Here is a 22,509-nt window from a genome sequence, read left to right as displayed (position 1 = left end):
ATTAAATATTTGTGTTCACATGTCTAAATAATATTTAAAAATATATATAGGGATAAGGAGAAGGAGAGAGAGATCTTGATAATAATATTTCAAATCTAAATACTCCGATGACTGAAACTTCACTACTCTCTGCAAATTTGTCTCCTATAAACTAAAATTACAAAAACTTATGAATAATTTATAAAATTAATAGTTAGATAATACTAATCATAAATGAAAATTAGATAGATGATAAGATGTAAGTTTCGATTTTGATCTACACTTTTCAACAAAAACTGTTTAGCCCTTTTCGGCTGTAATAAAATCTAACGTTCATTTCGCAAAATAAAAATGAGAGAAAATTGAAGAAGTTGAAAAGTTATTAACCGAAAGAGTTGGAAAAGTATGTAATATACATTATGAAATTGAAAATCTTGGAGATCCTGCAATCTAGAGTTGGTCACAAAATCTAGAAAAAAACTAAACATTTCATTATTTTCCTAAACGAATACCTCAACTTATCGAACACCTCGGCTGCAGAGAGAAGCATATAACATGATGAAAAAGAACATATATTTACCCTAATTAATAGCTTGAGTTTCTTAATAAGTACATCTCAAGAAACAAAAATACAAAAAGAAAAACCTCAGATTGTTTGTGTTACCTGTATAATTCGAAAACAAAACTCAGTTTGCATATTGCAAATCTAATAATAAATATTTTGTTGAAATAAAATAAATTTATAATTTTCTTTATACACTATTTTCATATTTCACTTTGACATGTCAAGAAAACACTTCAGAGTACACCCTTTTCTAGTCTTGATTCCAAGCTACTTCAATTCCATTGACTTCACCAAACGCCTTATATCTATACAAAAATCACCATAACTATTAAAATCCATAACAAACGCGAAGTCTCCGCACATAAAAATTTTAAAAAATAATTTTAACTACATATACATCGTTTTGAAAGTGCTTCGTCCAAGAATCCCTTTCTAATACGAATAACAACCAGATAAGGACAAACAAATTGGTATTTGGTGGGTTATAATATGGGAGAGACAAATGTGTACCTGCAAGAGAGCATAGTGTTAGAAAAATAGGTAAATTTGTATTTTTATATCGTAATATCTGAGAGACAAATGAGTACCTTCAAGAGACAGATATCAGTGAAAGAAATTGAGATGATTTGTTTGCTCATTGTAATTTATAATGGTGAAGAGGAAGTAGAAGAGGGGAGTTACAATTTAGTAATGATGGAGAATAAATTATACTAATGGTGAAGAGGAAAAAGAGGGACAGTTACAATTTGGTAATGAAAAAAATAAAACATAACTAAAAATTAGAGGGAAAAAATGAGTAGCATTGAGACGTTTTATTTCAATTTTAATGACCTGTATATATAATATAGTGATAATAATGAAATTCTAATGGCTATCATTAGAAGATAAAATATTGGATGGCTAGTTGTTTCATATCATATCAAAACTCATGCTTTAGAATTTCATCATTATCCATATGTTTGACCCAATTTCTCATTTTCTTTTTTGAACTTTTCAGTTTTTGTTTAGAGAGAGCAGAAGTTATATAAAAATCTTAATGACATTTATTATGTATAATGGTCATTTAGTAGAGGATATTTAGAGGAGGTTTTATGGGTGGTTTGTGAGGGTAAGACATGTTAGGGTTGAGATTTGGAGATAGTGAATCAGACGGTCATGATTTTGAGATATATAAAACGGATAACCGTGATAATGAGTGGGTGAACGAATTATGTCTTTTTTAGGAAGGTAATAAATCTAACCGTCAAGATTTAAGATCAAACACAACGAACGACCGGATTTATCTATGGGTCTGTCCCAGGCAGCACAAATCATTGCGTTTTATATAATAGATTATAATTTTATAGTTTTGCAATAAGGATACATAGGAAATTGGAGGTAAATTAGATAAATGGAGGGGTCGTTGCAACCGTTCGAAAACAAGATACTAATATTAAAAAACTCTTCACTGGGGAAGACTAGCATAACCGACTGTTGGTCAAAATAGACTCATTACTAACACGCGAGATATTTTGATAAGATCCGGAAGGAATGGGAGAACAATTGAACTCATTACTAACACGCGAGATATTTTGATAAGATCCGGAAGGAATGGGAGAACAATTGAACTCATTACTAACACGCGAGATATTTTGATAAGATCCGGAAGGAATGGGAGAACAAATTATACAGGGTTTCTAAAGAGAAAAATAGAGATAAGAGATGAAGAAGACGAAGATGAAATGGTTAATTTATAAAATAACTTAATTGTCGACCGATGAAAAAAAAATGAAGTGAGAGCCATCTAAGTGTTTATTTATCTAAAAACAGGGGCCAAACAAAATGGAAGGATGCTATTTACAGAACTAATAAGTGCTATTTACAGGTCTGGCTATTTGTAGATCTACTTTTTACTATACAAATATTTTGACTTTATCACAACCTTATTAGTTATTTAGAATAAAATCCCTATTTTAGAGATAGGTCTCCTGACCGAAAATGTTGAAAAATTAAACATCAAACTGACTGTAAATGTTGAAAAATTAAACATCAAATTGACCGAAAATATTGAAAAATAAAAAATCTAATTAACTGAAAATGTTCACCGTTCTAAGCATTATTTCACCCCAAATTTGGGTTGTTCACTTATAATGTTGACCTAAAAATTTGAGTTTTTTCAGAAGGATTTTTTGAGCTTACCCCCTCGTCACTAATTGGTAATTGAGTTTACCCCCCTCAATGATGGGTAATTGAGCTTACCCCCTTAGACTTACTATTATAGACAAAAACAAAAAAATTGTGTTTGGCATACGTGAAATAATTGTGACTACCAAGAGCAATTATTCTTTAATATGATTCCTAGTAGAGACTCTACCTTACTTTATTGTTTGATTTTGTCGAGAATATGATTAGTAAAGATTGATTTTGTTTATATGTTATTTAAGTTATGATTTTATTATTACATGCCAAACATGTCTTTAGTAGTTTTGACAAAACTCTAAATTCAAGGGGGTAAGCTAAACCAATTGCTGAAGGGGGTAAACTCAATTACCAATTTGTTTTGAGGGGGTAAGCTCAAAAAACCTCTAAAGTTATGTCTTCACTTAGATTGTTGTTATATGAGTCCAATGAAGAGTTGTAGTTGAGTTCTTCAATATCAAACTTTTCTATTCATGAAGTTTCTTGACCACCAAGCTCCTCCATTAATGTACCTTCCTCATTGTTAGGTTCTTCCATTACTAATGTTTCTAGTAGGTGATTGTGAGTTGATTGTTCATAGTTGTGGTGGTGATTGTTGGGGTGGTGGAAGGTGTTGGTGGTGGGATTTAGGAATGAAGGAAATAAAATATCTTCTACTCTATAATCAATATTTTTTTCAGTTTGATCCTTATCAAAATTTGATTTTAGTCCCTATGTGCTCTGTAAATAGCAAAGCCTTATTTATAAGGAAAGTGAAAAGATTCCAACTTTTGTGCTTTGTAAATAGCCAAAGTAGCTCTGTAAATAGTTTTGACCAACAAAATGGTATGGTGTGTCGTTAGTACGTGGAGTTCTATAGACAGCTAAAGGCGCCTCCTTCAAGATGATGAAAGTGATACAGGAAGTTCCATAAGCGCCCCAAGTTATAAGTCAAAAGGAAGTTAATTATATATACAACCAGGGTTCTTGTTGTTGAAGGAACGAATCCCCCAAATCACAGACGAAGAAGACAAAAAGGCCAGGCCTTCTCTGTCTACAATTTGGACGAAGAAGATGAAGATGCAAGAAGGCAGCTTCAGTTGAAGCTTTTGTATGATAGCAGTGTATTGAATTCAAACTGCATTATCCTGCAGTATTTTCCCATAGTAGCTATGATGGAGACCATCAAGATGGGCCTCACGGCCGAACTAGTTAGAGGGCCTCATGGCCGAGTCCATTAGGGTTAGAGTTTAGGAGTTTCCATGTTTTAGTATTTCCTACTAAGTCTAGGTTTAGAAGTTTCTATATTTGAGTATCTTTGATATTTAGGAATCCTAATTTGAGTCTATCTAGAAGTTTTTAAGTTCCTATAAAAGGAAGTCAGGTCTGTCCTTGTTAATCAGATCAGAGAATATTATCAACCAAGTTTATTATTAATCAAGTTTATTGTTTATCGTTATTTTATCAGTTTTATTTTGTTAGTTTAGTTTATTAACAATGGTGGATTCCATTACTTTTACGCTTCCGCAACAATCTACATCAGCTGGTATTCAGAGCTTTAAGAATCTCGGAACAGATAATTTTTTTTTAAATACTTCTCATCTTGAATGTTGGAATAATCTTCCGCGTTTAGGTTGGGATCCTTTAAGAGATGCACAACAACTCTATGTTGATCGAAAAGATCAAAACAAAATTAATGTCGATTCCAAAATTCCTATGTTTGATTATCAATATCATATAGATTTTTGGATTCAACAGATGGAAGATTGGTTTATAAACCAAGAAGTCCATGACGAAGATAAGGTTTTTGTCATCGAACAACACTTGTCTAAAAGAGTCTATGAAAAATTCAACGAGATGCAATGGAGACTCATTGATCAAGGAAAAAAATTCGTCGACGATTGGACTACATTGAAAAACATCTTTAGGTATGTTTTTCTTCCTTTAGATGAATATTTTTCATATGTAGAGACAAAGATTGAATCTAGTAGACAGTTCTCGAATGTTACTTCGGTCACCGTGTTCGATAGTATTGAAGAAGTTCTTGACAAAAAAAATAAAATTTTCTCAATGACGGAGGAACAAGAAGAACAAAGTGAATTATCCTCTTTTAGCTTGAAAATGTCAGTTCATTCTAGTTTAGATTTGATTAAGCCATATTCGAGTTTGGTTTATAAGCAACACGAAGATGAACGTGGGAAGATCGTTCAAGTGAAGAAATTCAAGGTTGATTTTTCCATAAAATATTATGTGGTGTTTGTGGTCTTCTTCATCAAATTAAAAGATGACGGGAGATGTTGCAATTTGTTGGAAGTTTCTTTCCTACATTTATTTTTGCAAGATTCTTTGCACTATGAGATTGAAGCTAGTGATTTCGTCCAAGTGGGTGTCCTTCGACCCCAATGCACCGTTCGCTCGAAGTGGGAATTAAGGATTGCATTGTTGAGTCTCACTTGAGGGCAAGTTCGTTCTCGGTCGGGGAGTATGATGGAGACCATCAAGATGGGCCTCACGGCCGAACTAGTTAGAGGGCCTCATGGCCGAGTCCATTAGGGTTAGAGTTTAGGAGTTTCCATGTTTTAGTATTTCCTACTAAGTCTAGGTTTAGAAGTTTCTATATTTGAGTATCTTTGATATTTAGGAATCCTAATTTGAGTCTATCTAGAAGTTTCTAAGTTCCTATAAAAGGAAGTCAGGTCTGTCCTTGTTAATCAGATCAGAGAATATTATCAACCAAGTTTATTATTAATCAAGTTTATTGTTTATCGTTATTTTATCAGTTTTATTTCGTTAGTTTAGTTTATTAACAATGGTGGATTCCATTACTTTTACGCTTCCGCAACAATCTACATCAAGCTATTACTCATTTACTCTTTATAATAGCTTCAAGCGAAGAAATTTTAGGGAGAAATTAGAGATAGAGAGAGATGGAGAGGATGATTGTTGTGGTGACAGTTAGTGACGTGTCCATAATTTGGACCAGGGGCAGCGAAGTTATAGACCCTAAAAAACTACAAGTACCACAATTAAAATGCAGGGGTGTCGAAGAGGGGGCCATAAGTGCGACTGCACATGACCCTTACAATTAAAAAGGCCAGCGCTTTGGGGAAAGCTAAATAATTTCCGGGGTGCGAAATTTTAAAGGGAATATGCAAAATTTTGAAAATTTTCTGGAGAAACATATTTTATGGGGAATAATTTTTACCTCTCTCTCTCCCCACCTCACCTCTCTCTCTCTCTCTCTCTCCACCACTCTCTCTGTCTTCTCCAACGAAGGGGTTACCGGAACTCCGGCGAAGGGAAACCCCTTCGCCGGAGTTTCTAGAGAGAGAGAGTAATTTTTTTTTTTAATCTTCCCAGGTCGCCGGTCGAAAAATTTTCTGGCCAGCGACCTGGACAGAGAGAGTAGTGGGGAGAGAGAGAGGTGAGGTGATGAGAGAGAGAGGTGAGGTGGGGAGAGAGAGGTAGAAAATATTCCCCATAAAATAAAATTGTCAAACAAAATTGACCAATTTTTTACCAAGTCTTCACACTCCAGAAACTATTTTGCTTTCTCTGAAGCGCTGGCCATAAAAAAAAGTGAAGAACTTGGAGCCCCCTCAAATAATTAATTTTGGTTCAATTTATGAAAGACTAAATTATTATGGGAACTTAGTTTTTTTTTTGTTGAAACAATGGGACCATTTTTTTTTAAGATAAACAATGGGAACTTTGAGGGTGTTTGATTTTCGCACTTATTAAGTGATTTTCACTTAATAAGTGCGGGCCGACAAATTTAGGCTGTTTGATTTTTCACTTAATAAGTGAATATCACTTTTAAGTAGGGTCAAAGTAAGTGCAAAAAAGTAAGCTCTAATGTGGAGCTTATTTTTTTGCACTTACTTTCTAAGTGCTAAAAAAGACATTTTTATCCTTCTCCGAATATAATAATTACCAATATAATTATAACTAAAAAGAAAATCTTAAACAATTGATAAGTAAAAAATCTTTTTATGACTTTAGCGATGACTCTTTTCATTTTTCACTCATCCTTCACCTAAGCTTTTCTCCTAATTATTTTCGCATCTCTTTCTTCATTAATCACGGAACCACCCAAACTCCATGACGCAATGTAAGTTTTTTCTCGTTCATAATTCTTAATTATTTGAGGTTAATATTTTCAACACAAAGTATTTATAAATCGTAATTATCTTGTATCCAAACTTGCGAGCATAATGAATTAGCATGAAATGCTAAAATGTAACTACTTTAAGGTCAAAATAGACAATTTCTCATTTTTATAACATTTAAAATTAACATAAAAACAAAAATCAAACACTTAGAAACGATGGAAAACAAACGCCATAGCACGTACAAGTGATAGCACTTACTAAAGTGCTAAAAAATCAAACACCCTCTTAATTGGTAGGTGCATTCTTTTAACAAAAAAAAAAAGTTGGTAGGCGCATTCTTTTACAAAGAAGAGTTAGAAGTCTTATCTTTTTTTTTTTCTTTTTTTTTTCCTGAATAGTCCATTACAAGTATATGCTGGTAGGAATATCGCTGAGAAGTTTTTTTAGGAGAGAGAGGCTCCTCAGTGACGTCAGCCCTCCCCCTTTCCACTTCTCTCAAACTCATCTCTCTGAAAAACCCTAATCTCCTCCCAACAGCAACCCCCGTTAGCTTGCAAATCCATCAAAGATATTGCCTTGGTATCTCCCCTCAGCTAAACATTAATTGTTGATAGAAGCTAATCACTCCATCAGTTGAGTGACTAGCTCTCTCCCCAATCGAACGGAGAGCAACTTCTACCCACCTTCATCATTCATGCATGCAGATTTGTAAACTTCCAGAAGGAAGTTAGGCCGTTGGTGGGGTGTCATCTCGAAGGTAGTCACTACTCAGACGAGCAGCAACCCCGAGAGAAGTTGGATCACGCCTGAGCTTGCATTTAAGGTACGTCCTCTCGATCTGCTACTAGTCCCTTGGCCTTCTCGGCCTTATTTGTTCTCTCTCTCCTTTCTCGCTTGTCTGATTAGTGGATCTTTTGTCGTTTGGTTTTCCGAAGTTGGTTTGCGCCTCCTCTCTCTTCTTTTTGGTTGTTTTTTGAGTCTTTTGATTTGATGTTCGTCTTGCCCGACGAGTAGAGTGGACGGGTGGTTGGCTCCCACCAATACTTGAGCATGCAAAGTGATCATTGCATGGCTTGTTTCAGCAGAACTCCCCTCTTCCTCAACCTTATAAACCCCATCCTTGGTCCTCCTCAACTCATCAGCTTCCTCATCTTCATCCTCTCTGTTACCACAAACCCTAACAGACCCTCCTCCTTCACCTATCAAACCTTAGTCATCCTCTCCCCCTCCAGTACCCCTTACATACCCATCGTGTTGCTTTCCTGTCCTTTACTCATGGCCACCCACTTTGCTATATCCCCAAGAGGCCAGCTCTCACTACGCTACCAGAAACCCTCCGTTAACCATGAACTACAGGAGACTTCGGAAGGATGGGTGGCACGTTGGTGCTGCCCGGAAGAGGCCTCCTTAGCTCAGCTCAGACGTATGTTGTATCCCCTCTCTGTTTTCTTCAGAGACTGCTTTTACTCGAGTGTCCAAGGTCCGGTGAATACCTTTCTTATTAAACCCAAAAGCCTCTTTGTGCTCAACACCCTAAACGTCGGTCGACCATGGATTATGAGAGGTTGACTCCTTGTGCTCAAACAGGTAGAGCTCCCACTAAACGAGGAGGTGGATGATCTGTTCTTCGAGCCCATGTGGTGCACCCTTTACAAACTCCCTCTCTCAATCCAAAACAAAGAAGACTTGGACGTGATCTTCGAGAAAATGGGGAAGATCATTGAAATCAAACCTAGAAGTTTAGGTTTCATCAACAACAAAGTCATAAAAGTACATTTCCTCTATGATGTACGTACACCACTCCTTGCTGTCATCAATCTCCTTTTTGCCGATAGAGAATGCTCCATTAACATCAGCTACCAAAAATTCCCGGGAGCTATATGTCAATCCTGTCGTATTATCGAACATCCTCTCGGTCACTGCCCGGAACCAGAACCTATTCCCCATCCGACGATGACGATGACTCCAGCTATGAGCCGATGGAGGACATCGAGGAAGACAACCAAACCTTCAGGCCAGAAGAACCTATTCTAAGGGCACCCCCACCTTCGCCAGTGAGGGCCCTTAACCAAGTTCCCCTTAGGATCAACACCACCGGAAAACGTGCTCGAACCAGCTCCCCACCCCTCTCTATCAGCTCCTCCGAGGAATCCCCACCCTCAACTCGTATGCATGCTCGATTGGTGGATGACTCGGAAGCCAGGCAACTACTCGAAGAATCCAATGTTCTCTACCAGAGTCTGGAGATGATCACTGCTCAAGAGGCGGAGGGGGCCTCTATACCACCCGTCTAGTCCAGTTGGCTTTGTGTTTAGGTCGTGTTTCTGTTTTGGTTGTTCTGTTTAGTTTTCTGTTTTTTGTTTATCGGTGGTTTGTTTGGCAGTTGTTTGTGGTTTCTCCTGGTTCAGGTGCAAGAGTTAGGTCCCCTCTCGGGTGATAGTGTGGTGGCTCGGTCCCCACCTTTTGTGGCCCTTGTGGTTGAACCAGGACAGTAGTGTTGTTTCGGTGCCCCTCAGGGGTGCCTTTAGTTTGTTAGTTGGTGGCTTTAGTCGTTTAAACTTTTGTTTTTGTTTTATTCCCGTGGTGCCTTTAGTTTCTTTTCTGTACTTGATAGTAGGGCCTTTTATTTTGTTCTTGCTGTCCTGATTCGGCGGGTGTCCCTGGGCCTTAAATCCTTTTGGGATGGCCTCAGCCAGTCTGACCCTAGTGCGAGACCCGGTTTCCACCCTTCATTCCCACCCTAACCCGAGCCCTTTAACCATTTTGGCCTGGAACGTCCGGGGGTGTGGAAGCTTTCTAAATCGGAAACACCTTTGGCTGTTACTCAAAGAGCACAATCCTGATCTTATCTTCCTTTCCGAGACTAAATGCATGAACATGAATCTTGACAAATTGCTCAACCTTCACAAAAGCTACAAAAAAGTTACAGTTGAGCCAATTAACAAAGCGGGTGGTCTGGTTCTTTTCTGGAAATCGGATATTGACCTCACGATTCTACAAACCACTCAAAACATGATCCATGTGTCTTTGTCTTTCGAAGATCAAAATAAAAATCTCCGGCTCACTGGATTTTATGGTTGTCCATACAACAAAGACAAACTCAAACCCTGGGAAGCTCTTCAGAATGTCTCCACAGCCCAAACCACACCTTGGTTAGTCATCGGCGACCTGAATACCATCATGTATCCTTCCGATAAAAGTGGCCCCCAGAAACCTCTCCCCCTCATGGTAAGGAAAATTGTGTCCAGTATTCACGATATGGGTCTGCATGACTTAGGTTTCAGTGGTCCGCAATTCACTTGGTCCAATCGGCAGTTCCATGGTACATTGATTCAAGAGCGTCTTGACAGAGCGCTTGCTAATATGGACTGGCTTTCTACCTTCCCGTCTTCCAGCATCACTCACCTCCCGGGGGTGGGATCTGATCACTTACCTATTTTACTCACCACCCACTCCCCATCATATCTGAGTGCCAAACCCTTCAAATTTCTTAGAACTTGGATGTCCCACCCAGACTGTCATACTTTTATCCTTGAAAAATGGACCATGAACAACTACTTGATTCAGCAAAAGCTCAACCAGCTAGCCATCAAACTGTCTCAGTGGAATAGAAATGTCTTTGGTCACATTGAGAAAAAAATCAAACACCTCACTACCCTTATTCAGTCTACGACTAATCAAGTGGGTTCACCTCACTTCTCAGCTGGAGGAGGCTTACAACCTGCAGGAGAGTATCTGGAAGGAAAAATCCAGAGTAGCACACGTTCAGCTGGGTGATAGAAATACCAAATTTTTCCACGCCAAGGCAATAACCAGAAATCGGAAAAATCACATATCATCCATCAAAAAAGATGACAACTCGTGGTGCTCGGATACCCAGGAGATCTCCAATCTCTTCACGACAAACATTAAAAATATTTCCACCACCTCCCCTAACCCCACAAGTACGATCAGATCCCTGTTCACCACCCAGATTTCCGCCTTGCAAAACACTTTCCTCATTCAAGCTCCCAACGAGGAGGAAATCAGAGCATCCATTTTCTCCCTGAAACCTGAGGCTGTGCCAGGACCGGATGGTTTTCCACCCTTCTTCTATCAATCCAATTGGGAAACAGTTAAAATAGACGTCCTCCAGATGGTCCAAGCCTTTTTCAATACAGCCACTCTCCCTCTATACACTAACCACACCCACATCTGCCTCATCCCCAAAACCAAAGCCCCCCAAACCACAGCCGACTTCAGACCCATTAGCCTTCTCAACACCACATATAAAATCATCACCAAAATCCTGGCTAATCGCCTGAAAACCACTCTCCCGGACATCATCTCCCCCTTTCAAGCAGCTTATGTCCCGGGACGCCAAATCACAGATAACATAATCATCAGCCAGGAAATATCTCACTCCTTCAAGAATAAACGTGGGTCGAAAGGCTTCTTTGGTTTAAAATTGGATATGTCCAAAGCCTTCGATCGGGTTGAATGGCATTATCTTGAGGACATTATGGTTAACCTGGGGTATGACACACAGTGGATCAAAATGATACACGCCTGCATCTCTTCATCCTCGATGGCGGTTCTTATTAATGGTAGACCAGGCCCGTCTTTTAATGTGTCTAGAGGCTTAAGGCAAGGAGACCCACTTTCGCCTTTCCTGTTCGCCTTAGCCATGGAAGGCCTGAGTCGTCTACTTGACTCCCCTGATAGCCCTCACAAATTTATCGGTTTCTCTACCCCTAGATCCACTTTTACAATCAATCACCTGCTGTTTGCAGACGACTGCATCATTTTTGGTAGGAATACTCTTGACAACATCTCCAATCTCATCTCCATCCTTTCCTTATTTGGATCGGAATCGGGTCAAATCATCAACTACAACAAATCTACCATCTTCTTCTCTAAAAATACCCACTCCAAATTCAAAAGGTTAATCACCAAATCACTCAAAGTGCATCAAGCTTCGAATTTAGACAAGTACCTGGGAACACAGCTGTTCATAGGGGCACAAAAACAACAGACTTTTGAACCTTTGCTGGCGCAGATTCAGAATAAACTTTCGAAGTGGCAAACAAATCTCCTCTCTCAAGCAGGCCGCACAGTAGTCATCTCGTCTATTACCGCGGCGGTTCCCCGATATCAGATGCAATGCTTTGCCATTCCCAAAGGCATAAGCAAACGCATAGAGACCATTCAAAGGTCATTCTGGTGGGGAAAAACAAAATCCATTCATACTATCAACTGGGCAGCAATCTGTCGTCCTCGTAAACTCGGAGGTCTGGGACTCAGATTGCCTGCCATTGACAATGCAGCTTTTTTATGTAAACTGGGATGGCGCCTTCTCAAAGCTCCTAAAGCACCCTGGGCCCAACTCCTAAAATCCAAATATTACCCAAAAACGGAAAAACCAACCTCCCCAAAACAGAATCATTCGTGGGTCTGGAAATCGTTGGCGGAACCTATCGGCAAACTCTCTAAACTTATCTTTTGGGATGTAAACAAAGGTACCAAAATCAATATTTGGCAAGACTTTTGGATTCCGAATCAGGAACCGCCGCTACACAACCAAAATAATTGCCCGTTGAACACGGTGGACCAACTGATCGACAATAATTCTTGGAAGACAGACCTACTCCAGAGATACTTTGATGCGGAAACTTGCAATGCGATACTTAGCATAAATCTTCACCCGTCGGCAGAGGATGAAATGGTATGGACTCTCACTAATTCTGGCCAATTTACAATTAAATCAATGTACAGGTTTCTGAGTAATGGCACAAGAGAACCAGAAACGATGGAATGGGCGTTCATATGGAACATTAGAACTATACCCAGAATCAAACTTTTTCTTTGGAAATGCTGCACCAATAGTCTCCCGGTCAAAGACATAATCGGTAGTTACATTGGCAACGATCACAACTGCACCTTCTGCGACGAACGCGAAACCACAACCCATGTCCTTCTTCACTGCAACTTTGCCCGAGCAATTTGGTTCCACTACAACATAAGAACGGATGGGATTGGCTCAGTGCTTGAGTGGATCACGAACTGGGCTTCTTTGGAGGATGTTACGACGGAGTATCTTGCTAAAATCATGTGGTTTATTTGGAAAGCTAGATGCGAGAAATGTTTCGGTAAGAAAGCAATCAGTCCTATGCAGCTTATTCGGCAGATTCAAAGCTACGCTACAAACCTTCCAAGGCAAAAAATGGCTAAAAGTAACGCAGTCTTGCCCCAGTGGCAGCCACCTCCACCACCTTTTCTCAAAATAAACGTGGATGCCTCTTTCAAAACCCACACTGGCCCGGCAGGAATCGGAAACATCATCCACGATGCAAACGGTGATTTCATGATGGCTAGAGTAGCAACCATTAGGGGACAGACGGCGAAAGAATGTGAAAGTATAGCTATTCTGCACGCAGTCCAATGGGCGGAGGAGCTTCATCTTAACCACATAATTATCGAAAGCGACAACAACAATTTGATTATGAATATTCGGGACAGAAACAAAGCAATCAACTGGCAATCCCTACACAACATAGAACAGATCAGGGCCCACATAACCCATTTCGAGCAAATTCACTTTCAGTTCAGCCCGAGGACAACAAATGGCCTGGCAGACGCCCTAGCAAAGTGGGGAAGGAAACATAGGGTCAACAGAACGTGGCACTCTATGGACAACTTGAAGTGGGATCTTAATATGTAATTTGTGTTGGCTTCTTTTCAACAAAAAAAAAAAAAGTATATGCTGGTAGGTTAATGATTTATGGAATTCAAAATTAAATAACTATCGTTTTCATCCTCTTTTGAATAATGATTCTTAAGTTGGTTAGTAACTTTTTTGTCCAAGTAATTTGAAACATCAAATACATTTTTTTTTGTTGGACCATTGAAACATCAAATACATAGTTAAAAATAAAATAAAGGTGGAAATGGGTTTTAGGCGCCATGAGCCTTAAATGTCTTAATCAATTTATGATATAGTTATGTAATATACGACGTATTGAATATTGAAAACGATGACTTTCGGAGCCTAGTAAAGCTTTGGAAATGTAAATAGTTATAAGTGACTGCAAATATATTTGCTTTTATTAAAAGAAGGGAAAGATTGAACGCGCAAATACCTGAGTGCAAACTGATGATCTAAAAGTTAGTCATCAGTTAACTAGGTCAATAAGTCAAGAAAAGACCAAGAATTTAATGGATCAACTCTTGTTAAATCACCAGCGAAGTGAATTTGAAGAGCTAAGTCACTCAAATACAAAATTGGGGTGTCAGCACAAATTTCCTCGACACGTAACCGTTGCTCTGGGTCTAAATACAATTAGGTTTGTCCCAAATTTTAGAGAAGTAAAGGAAGTCTGCGAAAGTGAGGCTGATATCTTAGTCCTGAAATATGGGGAGTAGAAGCGTGCATAATACTTTCCCGAGTTAAGCTTGAATATGATCTAAAATCCTGGGTAGCAAAAAAATCTTAAAGCGTGCACAAACTTAAGGGCATATTATTTTTTATCCAAAAATTTACTAGCTTGTCTCTTGCCCCCTAATATCCATGTTCATCTTGCTTCACCTCAATCCCACAAATCCCGACAACTACAAATTCTGACCACCATTTTCATTTTTATCTTGCTACTCTCGCTCCCTCCCATTTTTCTAAGTTGAAGAAATAAAGGGGAAATCCCTTCGTCGTCAATAAGAGAGACGAATGGGCTTTGCCCTTCACATCTTCTTTCTTTCGTAAACTTCTTCAACTCAGAAAAATTCTGGTGGGCGGAATTTGTGGTGGCTAGAATTTGTGGAGTTGAGCTAAGGGGAAGATGAAGATTCGGGGCAAGAGATAAATTAACAAATTTTGGGTCAAACAATAAATGTGCTCCCTTAGTCTATTTTGATTGATGTCCCAGAAACTTTTCTTTACCCCCCAAAATTACTCCCAGTATTAATTATTAATAGGGGTGAACATATGTTGTATAACTGACTTTTTGAACTTATCCGTAGTCCCGTCCAAAGAGTTCAGTTATTGTAAATCTCAATCTGAACCAATCCGTTCATGGTTAAAATTTCACAAACTATTAAGCCTACATGCACGTGATTAATTTGACATAGTTTATCAATATTCGAGGAAGATAAAAAAAACAATAATCAATTAAATCTCCACCGTCCATCATGCACAATCATCTACTTTTACATATATAATATATAAGATAATAATAAATGGTTTGGTTCGATTTTCGGTTATCCTTGAAACAAATCCACGATCCGAACTAAATTCCTCCGTTTCCACCTTTTAATACCCGGATTAATCCGGATAACTATTGATTCGATCTCCAAACCATCTAGATATTTTTGGATCCGATTGATTTGGTCCATATACCGAATGTACCCATGTAATTGATAAAGTTAATTGAAAATGAAAATACCCAGTGAAATGATGATACAATAAAATTCTTGAAAACGATATAGTAATTAATTGAGTTAATTCGTATTTGGCCCCCAACTTTGTGACCAACTTCAAATATGACCCTCAAATTTCTGTAAATTCAAATATGGCCCCCTATTTTCACACAAATGCCATAACTACCCCTCCTATTAATGTATTTTAAAAATAAAATAAAAAAGAAAAACCTAAATTCCACCTCACTTTCCCCTCCACCACTCATCTCTCTCCACGTCACCTTTTTTCTCCAACTCGCCTCTTTCTCTCTCTCCACCTCACCATCATCTTCTCCGGCGAAGGTTTCCGGTCGGCGACCTTCAAACTTTAATTATTTTTTTCTCTCATCTCTCTCTTTCTCTCTAAATCTGGTCTGTTGAAGGTGTAGCTTGTAATGAACATGGAAAAGTAGCTAATGTTTCATTACAAGGAAATGGTTTATCAGGGAAAATACCAGCAGCTGTATTTAGGTTAAAATGTTTGTCTGGTCATTACTTACTTTATAACTCTTTATCTGGTGATATACCCAAAGAGATCTCAAATCTTACTGAACTTTCTGATCTATATCTTAATGTTAATAATCTCTCTAGTATTATTTCACCTGAGATTGGAAATATGGTTGGTCTTCAAGGTTAGTTAGTTCTAAAGGTTATAATTTTTTTTTTTGTTTTTCAGTTTAATCTTTACCTTTTTGGGGGTTCTTTGAATGTTTTGGGTTGTTTTCTTATCTGGGTTTTCATTAATTTGGGTAAAAATTGAAACTTTAAATTTGGAACTAATGAAAACTTAGGGTTTCAACTCAGATCCATGTTTTACCAAGTAAAGGGTTCTCAATTATGTTAACCATGTTGGGTGCTTTACTTGTTCTTACAAGAAGATTAACAAGAAGATAATTGCTAAACTTAAATTGTATTGAAATAGATGCTATATTATTGAATGTTGTTTTTGTTTTTGCTTGATATCTTCTCATTACAAAGACATCTATTTATATAGATCATAGATGATAGACATAACTATTACAATAACTCCTAGACTCTTAGACTTACAAACTCCCAACTTTTGATTTTCTAAACTCTCAAGTCTTGATTGACATAACTCTTGACTCTTGAGTAACATAACTCTTATGTAATTAAAAACATACTTAAAACATAGATAATTATTTTTCTAGAAATTACTAATTACCTTTCAACACCCCTTCATAATTTGTAATTTTTAAGAACTTCTTGAACTTCTCAAATTTCTCACTATTGATGGACTTCGTGAGAAAATCAGCTGGTTGATCATTCGTTCCAATGAATTTTAATTTTATCTCCTCTTTGTTTACCAAATCTCTAATGAAATGGTGACGCAATTCAATGTGTTTCGTTCTTGCATGAAACACTGGATTTTTTGTCATAGCAATTGCTGACATGTTATCACAATGAATGAGAGTGGGTTGTTCTTGAGTCTGGAGTAAATCGACGAGAATTTTTCTCAACCAAACTCCTTCACATGCTGCCTCAGTAGCAGCAAGATATTCAGCTTCAGCGGAAGATAATGCCACGGTCTTTTGTTTCTTTGAACTCCATGAAACAATATTTGTTCCGAGACAAAATATGTAACCTGATGTACTCTTTCGATCCTCTAAAGATCCAGCCCAATCGTTATCAGTATAGCCAACTAAATTGTTATCTTCTTCTTTCTTATACAAGATGCCTTGTTTTCTTGTACCTTGAAGATACCGTAGAACCCTTTTTGCTGCTGCATAATGAAGTATACTTGGCTCATTCATAAACCTCGATATAAGACTAACCGAGTGCATTATGTCTGGCCTTGTATTTGTGAGGTAAATCAAGGATCCAACAAGACTTCGAAATAATTTTGATTCAATTTGTTTTGCTCCATCGTTGACTTGTAATTTTTCATTCAATGCCATAGGAGTAGACAACGGCTTGCACTTGTCCATCTGAAATTTTTTCAATAAATCATCAGTATACTTTTCTTGAGAAATAAATATCTCACCTTTTGATTGCTTCACTTGGATCCCAAGAAAATATTTCATAAGACCCAAGTCAGACATCTCATATTCTTTCATCATTTTGTTTTTGAAATCCTTCACCATATCCATGCTTGAGCCCATGTAAATTAAATCATCAACATATATGCATACAATAAGAAAATCATTTTGGCCTTCCTTCTTCACATAGAGTGATGGTTCACTTGGACTTCTTTGAAAACCATTCTTCTGAAAATAATCATCAATTTTGCTATTCCACGCTCTTGGTGCTTGTTTAAGCCCATAAAGCGCTTTTTGAAGACGATAGACTTTGTCTTCATGTTCTTGCAATTCATAGCCTTGTGGTTGTTCCACATAGACCTCTTCTTCAAGTTCTCCATTAAGAAATGCTGATTTTACATCTAGTTGATAAACATCTAGATCAAATTGTGCTGCCAAGGCTAGAACTGTTCTTATGGTTTCCATTCTTGCAACCGGTGCAAATGTTTCATTGAAATCAATTCCAGGTTGTTGTGAGTAACCCTTTGCTACTAACCTTGCCTTATGTTTTTGGATAGAACCATCTTCATCAAATTTTGTCTTATAAACCCACTTAAGGCCAACAACTTCCTTGCCTTTTGGTAGGTCTACAAGTTCCCAAGTTTTGTTCTTTTCTATTATAGCAATTTCGTCATCCATGGCGCTTCTCCAAACTTGTTCATTTGCTGCTTCATGAAAAGTTTGTGGCTCCCTAGAGAAAAATGCTACATCACACGACTCATATATATCTTGTAATGCCCGTGTCTTTCTTGGTGGTGAATCTGGACTGCTTGGCCTTGTGGCACTTGATGAGCTTGATTGTGGGTTTGTGTTTGGACTAGATGGTGGAGTCTCACCAACTTGTGGTTCTTCTCCCTCGGTTACTGAAGGCTCTAAAATTTCAAATGAATTTGGTGCTTCAGAAGAACTTCCCCAACTCCAAGTTGTCATTTCATCAAATACAACATCTCTTGAAACAATCAACTTGTTAGTGTTAGGATTAAAAAGTCGATAGCCTTTAGATTCATCACTGTAACCAGCAAAAATAAGTTTTTCACCTTTCTTGTCAAATTTTTCTCTTTCTTGAGAAGGAACCAGTGAATATGCTATGCATCCAAAAACTTTTAAATGATCAATTACCGGTTTCTTTTTGTGCCAAGCTTCAAATGGTGTCTTGTTCCGAACAGCCTTTGTTGGTGAACGGTTAAGAATGTAAATTGATGTGTTGACTGCTTCAGCCCAGAATTTGTTAGGAAGATCTTTACCTTTTAACATGCTTCGAGCCATCTCAACGATTGTTCTGTTCTTTCTTTCCGCCACTCCATTTTGTTGTGGGCTTCTTCGGACGGTGAGCTGCCTTTGTATGCCATTTTCTTTGCAATAGTTCATGAATGGACTGTAAAGATATTCACCTCCTCGATCCGTTCGGAGAGACTTAATTTCATACCCACTTTGTTTTTCAACATACACTTTAAATTGAAGAAATGCTGAAAAAGCTTCAGATTTTTGGTTAAGAAAGAAAATCCACATCATTCTAGTAAAATCATCGACAAATAAGATGAAGTATCTCTTATCTCCAAGTGACGGAGTCCTTGTAGGCCCACAAATATCTAAATGTATCAATTTAAGAGGGTCTTTGGCTCTATAAGATGTTTTAGGAAATGGGAGTCTATGTATTTTCCCATATATGCATCCTTCACAAACCTGATTTGTCTTTTCAATAGAGGGGAGTCCAATCACCATATTCTTTTGTTTAAGCAAATGCAATCCATTATTATTCAAATGACCATATCTCAAATGCCATAATAATGTTTTATCATCATTTTCACTTTTGAAGGCAAATGTGTCAACTTGTGACATGAAGAAAGGAAATACCTTGTTTTGGTTCATGTCAATTTCAGCCAAGGTTTTGTTACTTTGTTTGCTGAAAATTCTGCATTTTCCATCTTCAAAATATAGTGAATAACCCTTTTGCAGCAACTGTCCAACACTTAAGAGGTTTTGGGTCAAGTTAGGAACATATAAAACATCATGGATTAATTTTTGTGTACCTCCTTTTGTATCCACTCCAATGACTCCCTTACCAATTACATTTTGAAGATTGCCATCTCCAAGCTTCACTTTTGACTTGTGACTTTGATCAAGCTTCACAAAGATATCTTGATTTCCCGTCATATGATTGCTACAACCACTATCCAAGTACCAAATGTTGTTAGTTACATTTTGGGTATTCATACAAGAGAAGAGTTGATGTTCCTCCTCATCTTTGATAAAGTTTGCTTCTTCCTTATCTTTAAACCAACAATTTGTATAGGAATGGTTTGCATTTTTGCATCTTTTGCATTTGAACCTGCAATCTTTAGTTTCATGATTAGATTTTTTACAAATTCGGCAAGAGGGGTTTGAATTACCGGATTTTGATTGCCAATTTTCCTTTCTTTCTTTACCACCTCCTTTTCTACCTTGCTCGGATTTAGAAAATTTCTTGTTTGAGAAATTATATCTTGATTGGAAAGCTTGCTCCAAAGGTTGATTTGTCGATCTATTGATTCTTTGTTCATGTGCTTGAAGCGAACTCATAAGTTCATTCATGGTATATGTAGATAGATCTTTTGATTCTTCAATAGCTGCAACTACATGATCAAATTTTTTAGGAAGACTACGAAGGATTTTTTGAACAATTTTCTTGTCCTCAAGTATATCTCCACAACTTCGAATTTGATTAACAATTGTAGTCACATGAGAGGAAAATTGTTGAATATTCTCACTCTCTTTCATAGCTAAACTATCAAAGTCCTTCCACAAGGATTGAAGTTTAACTGTAATAATTTTTCAGACCCTTGAAACTCATTTTTCAAAATTTCCCAGGCTTCTTTTGATTTTACTGCACCCATAAGTCTAGGGAAGATTGTTTTACTTACCCCTTGTTGGATGTATTGCAATGCTTTTGCATCTCTTTTCTTTGTTTGTTTTAGTTGTGTTGCATCTAGTGCTTCTTCATCATATCCATCTTCAATGAACTCCCACAAATCTTGTGAGATGAAAATTGTCTTCATTTGAATGCTCCAATAGTCATAGTGCTCACCATAAAAAACATGAACTGAAATTGATGAGAGGTTGAAACATGAATTGTTTGTCGCCATTGGTTTTGAATAAAACAAAATGAGATAGATGGCTCTAGATACCAAATTTGTTGGGTGCTTTACTTGTTCTTACAAGAAGATTAACAAGAAGATAATTGCTAAACTTAAATTGTATTGAAATAGATGCTATATTGTTGAATGTTGTTTTTGTTTTTGCTTGATATCTTCTCATTACAAAGACATCTATTTATATAGATCATAGATGATAGACATAACTATTACAATAACTCCTAGACTCTTAGACTTACAAACTCCCAACTTTTGATTTTCTAAACTCTCAAGTCTTGATTGACATAACTCTTGACTCTTGATTAACATAACTCTTATGTAATTAAAAACATACTTAAAACATAGATAATTATTTTTCTAGAAATTACTAATTACCTTTCAACAAACCAAACAACTCTTTGTTGAGAAGAAATGGCTCTTTGATGTTAGAAGTGAGAGAAAAAGCTTCAACCTTTCTTATCATAAATGGGGTTTTTTGCTTGGTTTTTATGGGTAATCCCAAAGATTTGGTCTTGCTAGCTCATTTTTATTGACTATTCATGGTTTGGGGTTAGGGTTTTTGTTCCTCATATTTTCCATTCTCAAGTAGTAGTCATTAAATGCTTTGTTTTGGTTAACATTAATGACTCATCCAGAAAACCCCCACCTTTTCTCTTTCTATTTTCCTTCATGGAGAATGCTTGAATAAGTACTCCCAATAATGTTTTAGTGACTTATTCAATTACTTATGGTTTTTTATTTGTTCATACTTTAAACCTAATCTGAGTTAGTTTTTTGTTTTTGGTAGTTTTGCAGCTTTGTTATAACCAGTTAGAGAGAGAGAGAGAGAGATGAGAAAAGAAAAAAAAAATTAAGCTTGTCGCCGGCCGGATAATTTTCCGGCCGGCAACCTTTGCCGGAGAAGATGATGGTGAGGTGGAGAGAGAGAGAGGTGAGTTGGAGAGAGAGAGAGGTGAGTTGGAGAGAGAGAGAGGTGAGTTGGAGAGAAAGGTGACGTGGAGAGAGATGAGTGGTGGAGAGGAAAGTGAGGTGGAATTTAGGTTCTTCTTTTTTATTTTACTTTGAAAATACATTAATAGGAGGGGTAGTTATGGCATTTGTATGAAAATAGGGGGTCATATTTAAATTTACAGAAATTTGGGGGTCATATTTGAAGCTGGTCACAAAGTAAGGGGCCAAATAGGAATTAACTCTAATTAATTTCTTTTTTCCTCCACCTATTGGGCTAATGAGTATCTAAAGATATCACACAAGATAATGGGACACATTTTTATTGTTTACAACTGGCAGTCTATTAACTGCCAGTTTAGCTCCATTTGATTAACCTACTGATAACGTGGGTTAACAAATCTTCAGTTTCTAAGGGATTAGACTAGACAAATTGGACATAAACCTGTATTGGTTCCATCTATTCACATCTATACGACGATTCCCCAGGAGAACCCACCCTACCAACCTCGTTGCAGAAGTCTACCGCTTTCTTTTGTAATGGTTTGACATCCACTCCACAATCCGGAAGTCTCAAGTTCAGTCCAATAGAAGTGAAAATCCAAATTTATTAAATTAAAAGTTTTTTTTGTTTGAGTAAAACCACAATTACATTCATAATCGGTACACAACATTACATGGTATGATAGTTCTTATTCCTCTGAGAACTACATGAGAGTTACATAAGTAAAGTTCTATACAAACTTTCGTACGTAAAGTGCATCATGAAGGGGAAAGGAGTTGACAAGACACAGGCTCAAAGAAAAGACCCTAAAGGTCGAAAATGAAAAGATCCTTAAGATCGAGAATGAAAAGACCTTAAAGGTCGATAATATCATTGAATTAAGACTGAAAGTGCCCCAACCGAATCGCAGAACACTCTACCAAACCCGAACCCACCACCACCACCACAACCACTGAATACCGTGGAACACACCACCACTAAACACATCCCTCTTCTTCCACCCTCCACACCATCACCACTAATACACATAACACCCTCCACCATTGAACACACCAGACCCTAACACCGCCCCCACCACCACCGCAGAACACACCACCAGATCCAAACACCCCACCACCACCAACGCCACTAAAACCACTAAAAACACCAG

This window comes from Eschscholzia californica, unplaced genomic scaffold, assembly GCF_041429995.1.
Source record: "Eschscholzia californica isolate CP2 unplaced genomic scaffold, dmEscCali1.0.p SCAF_2, whole genome shotgun sequence".
NCBI classification, from domain to species: Eukaryota; Viridiplantae; Streptophyta; class Magnoliopsida; order Ranunculales; family Papaveraceae; genus Eschscholzia; species Eschscholzia californica.
The sequence above is the reverse complement of the archived record's forward strand: the minus strand, read 5'-3'. Positions refer to the sequence as shown.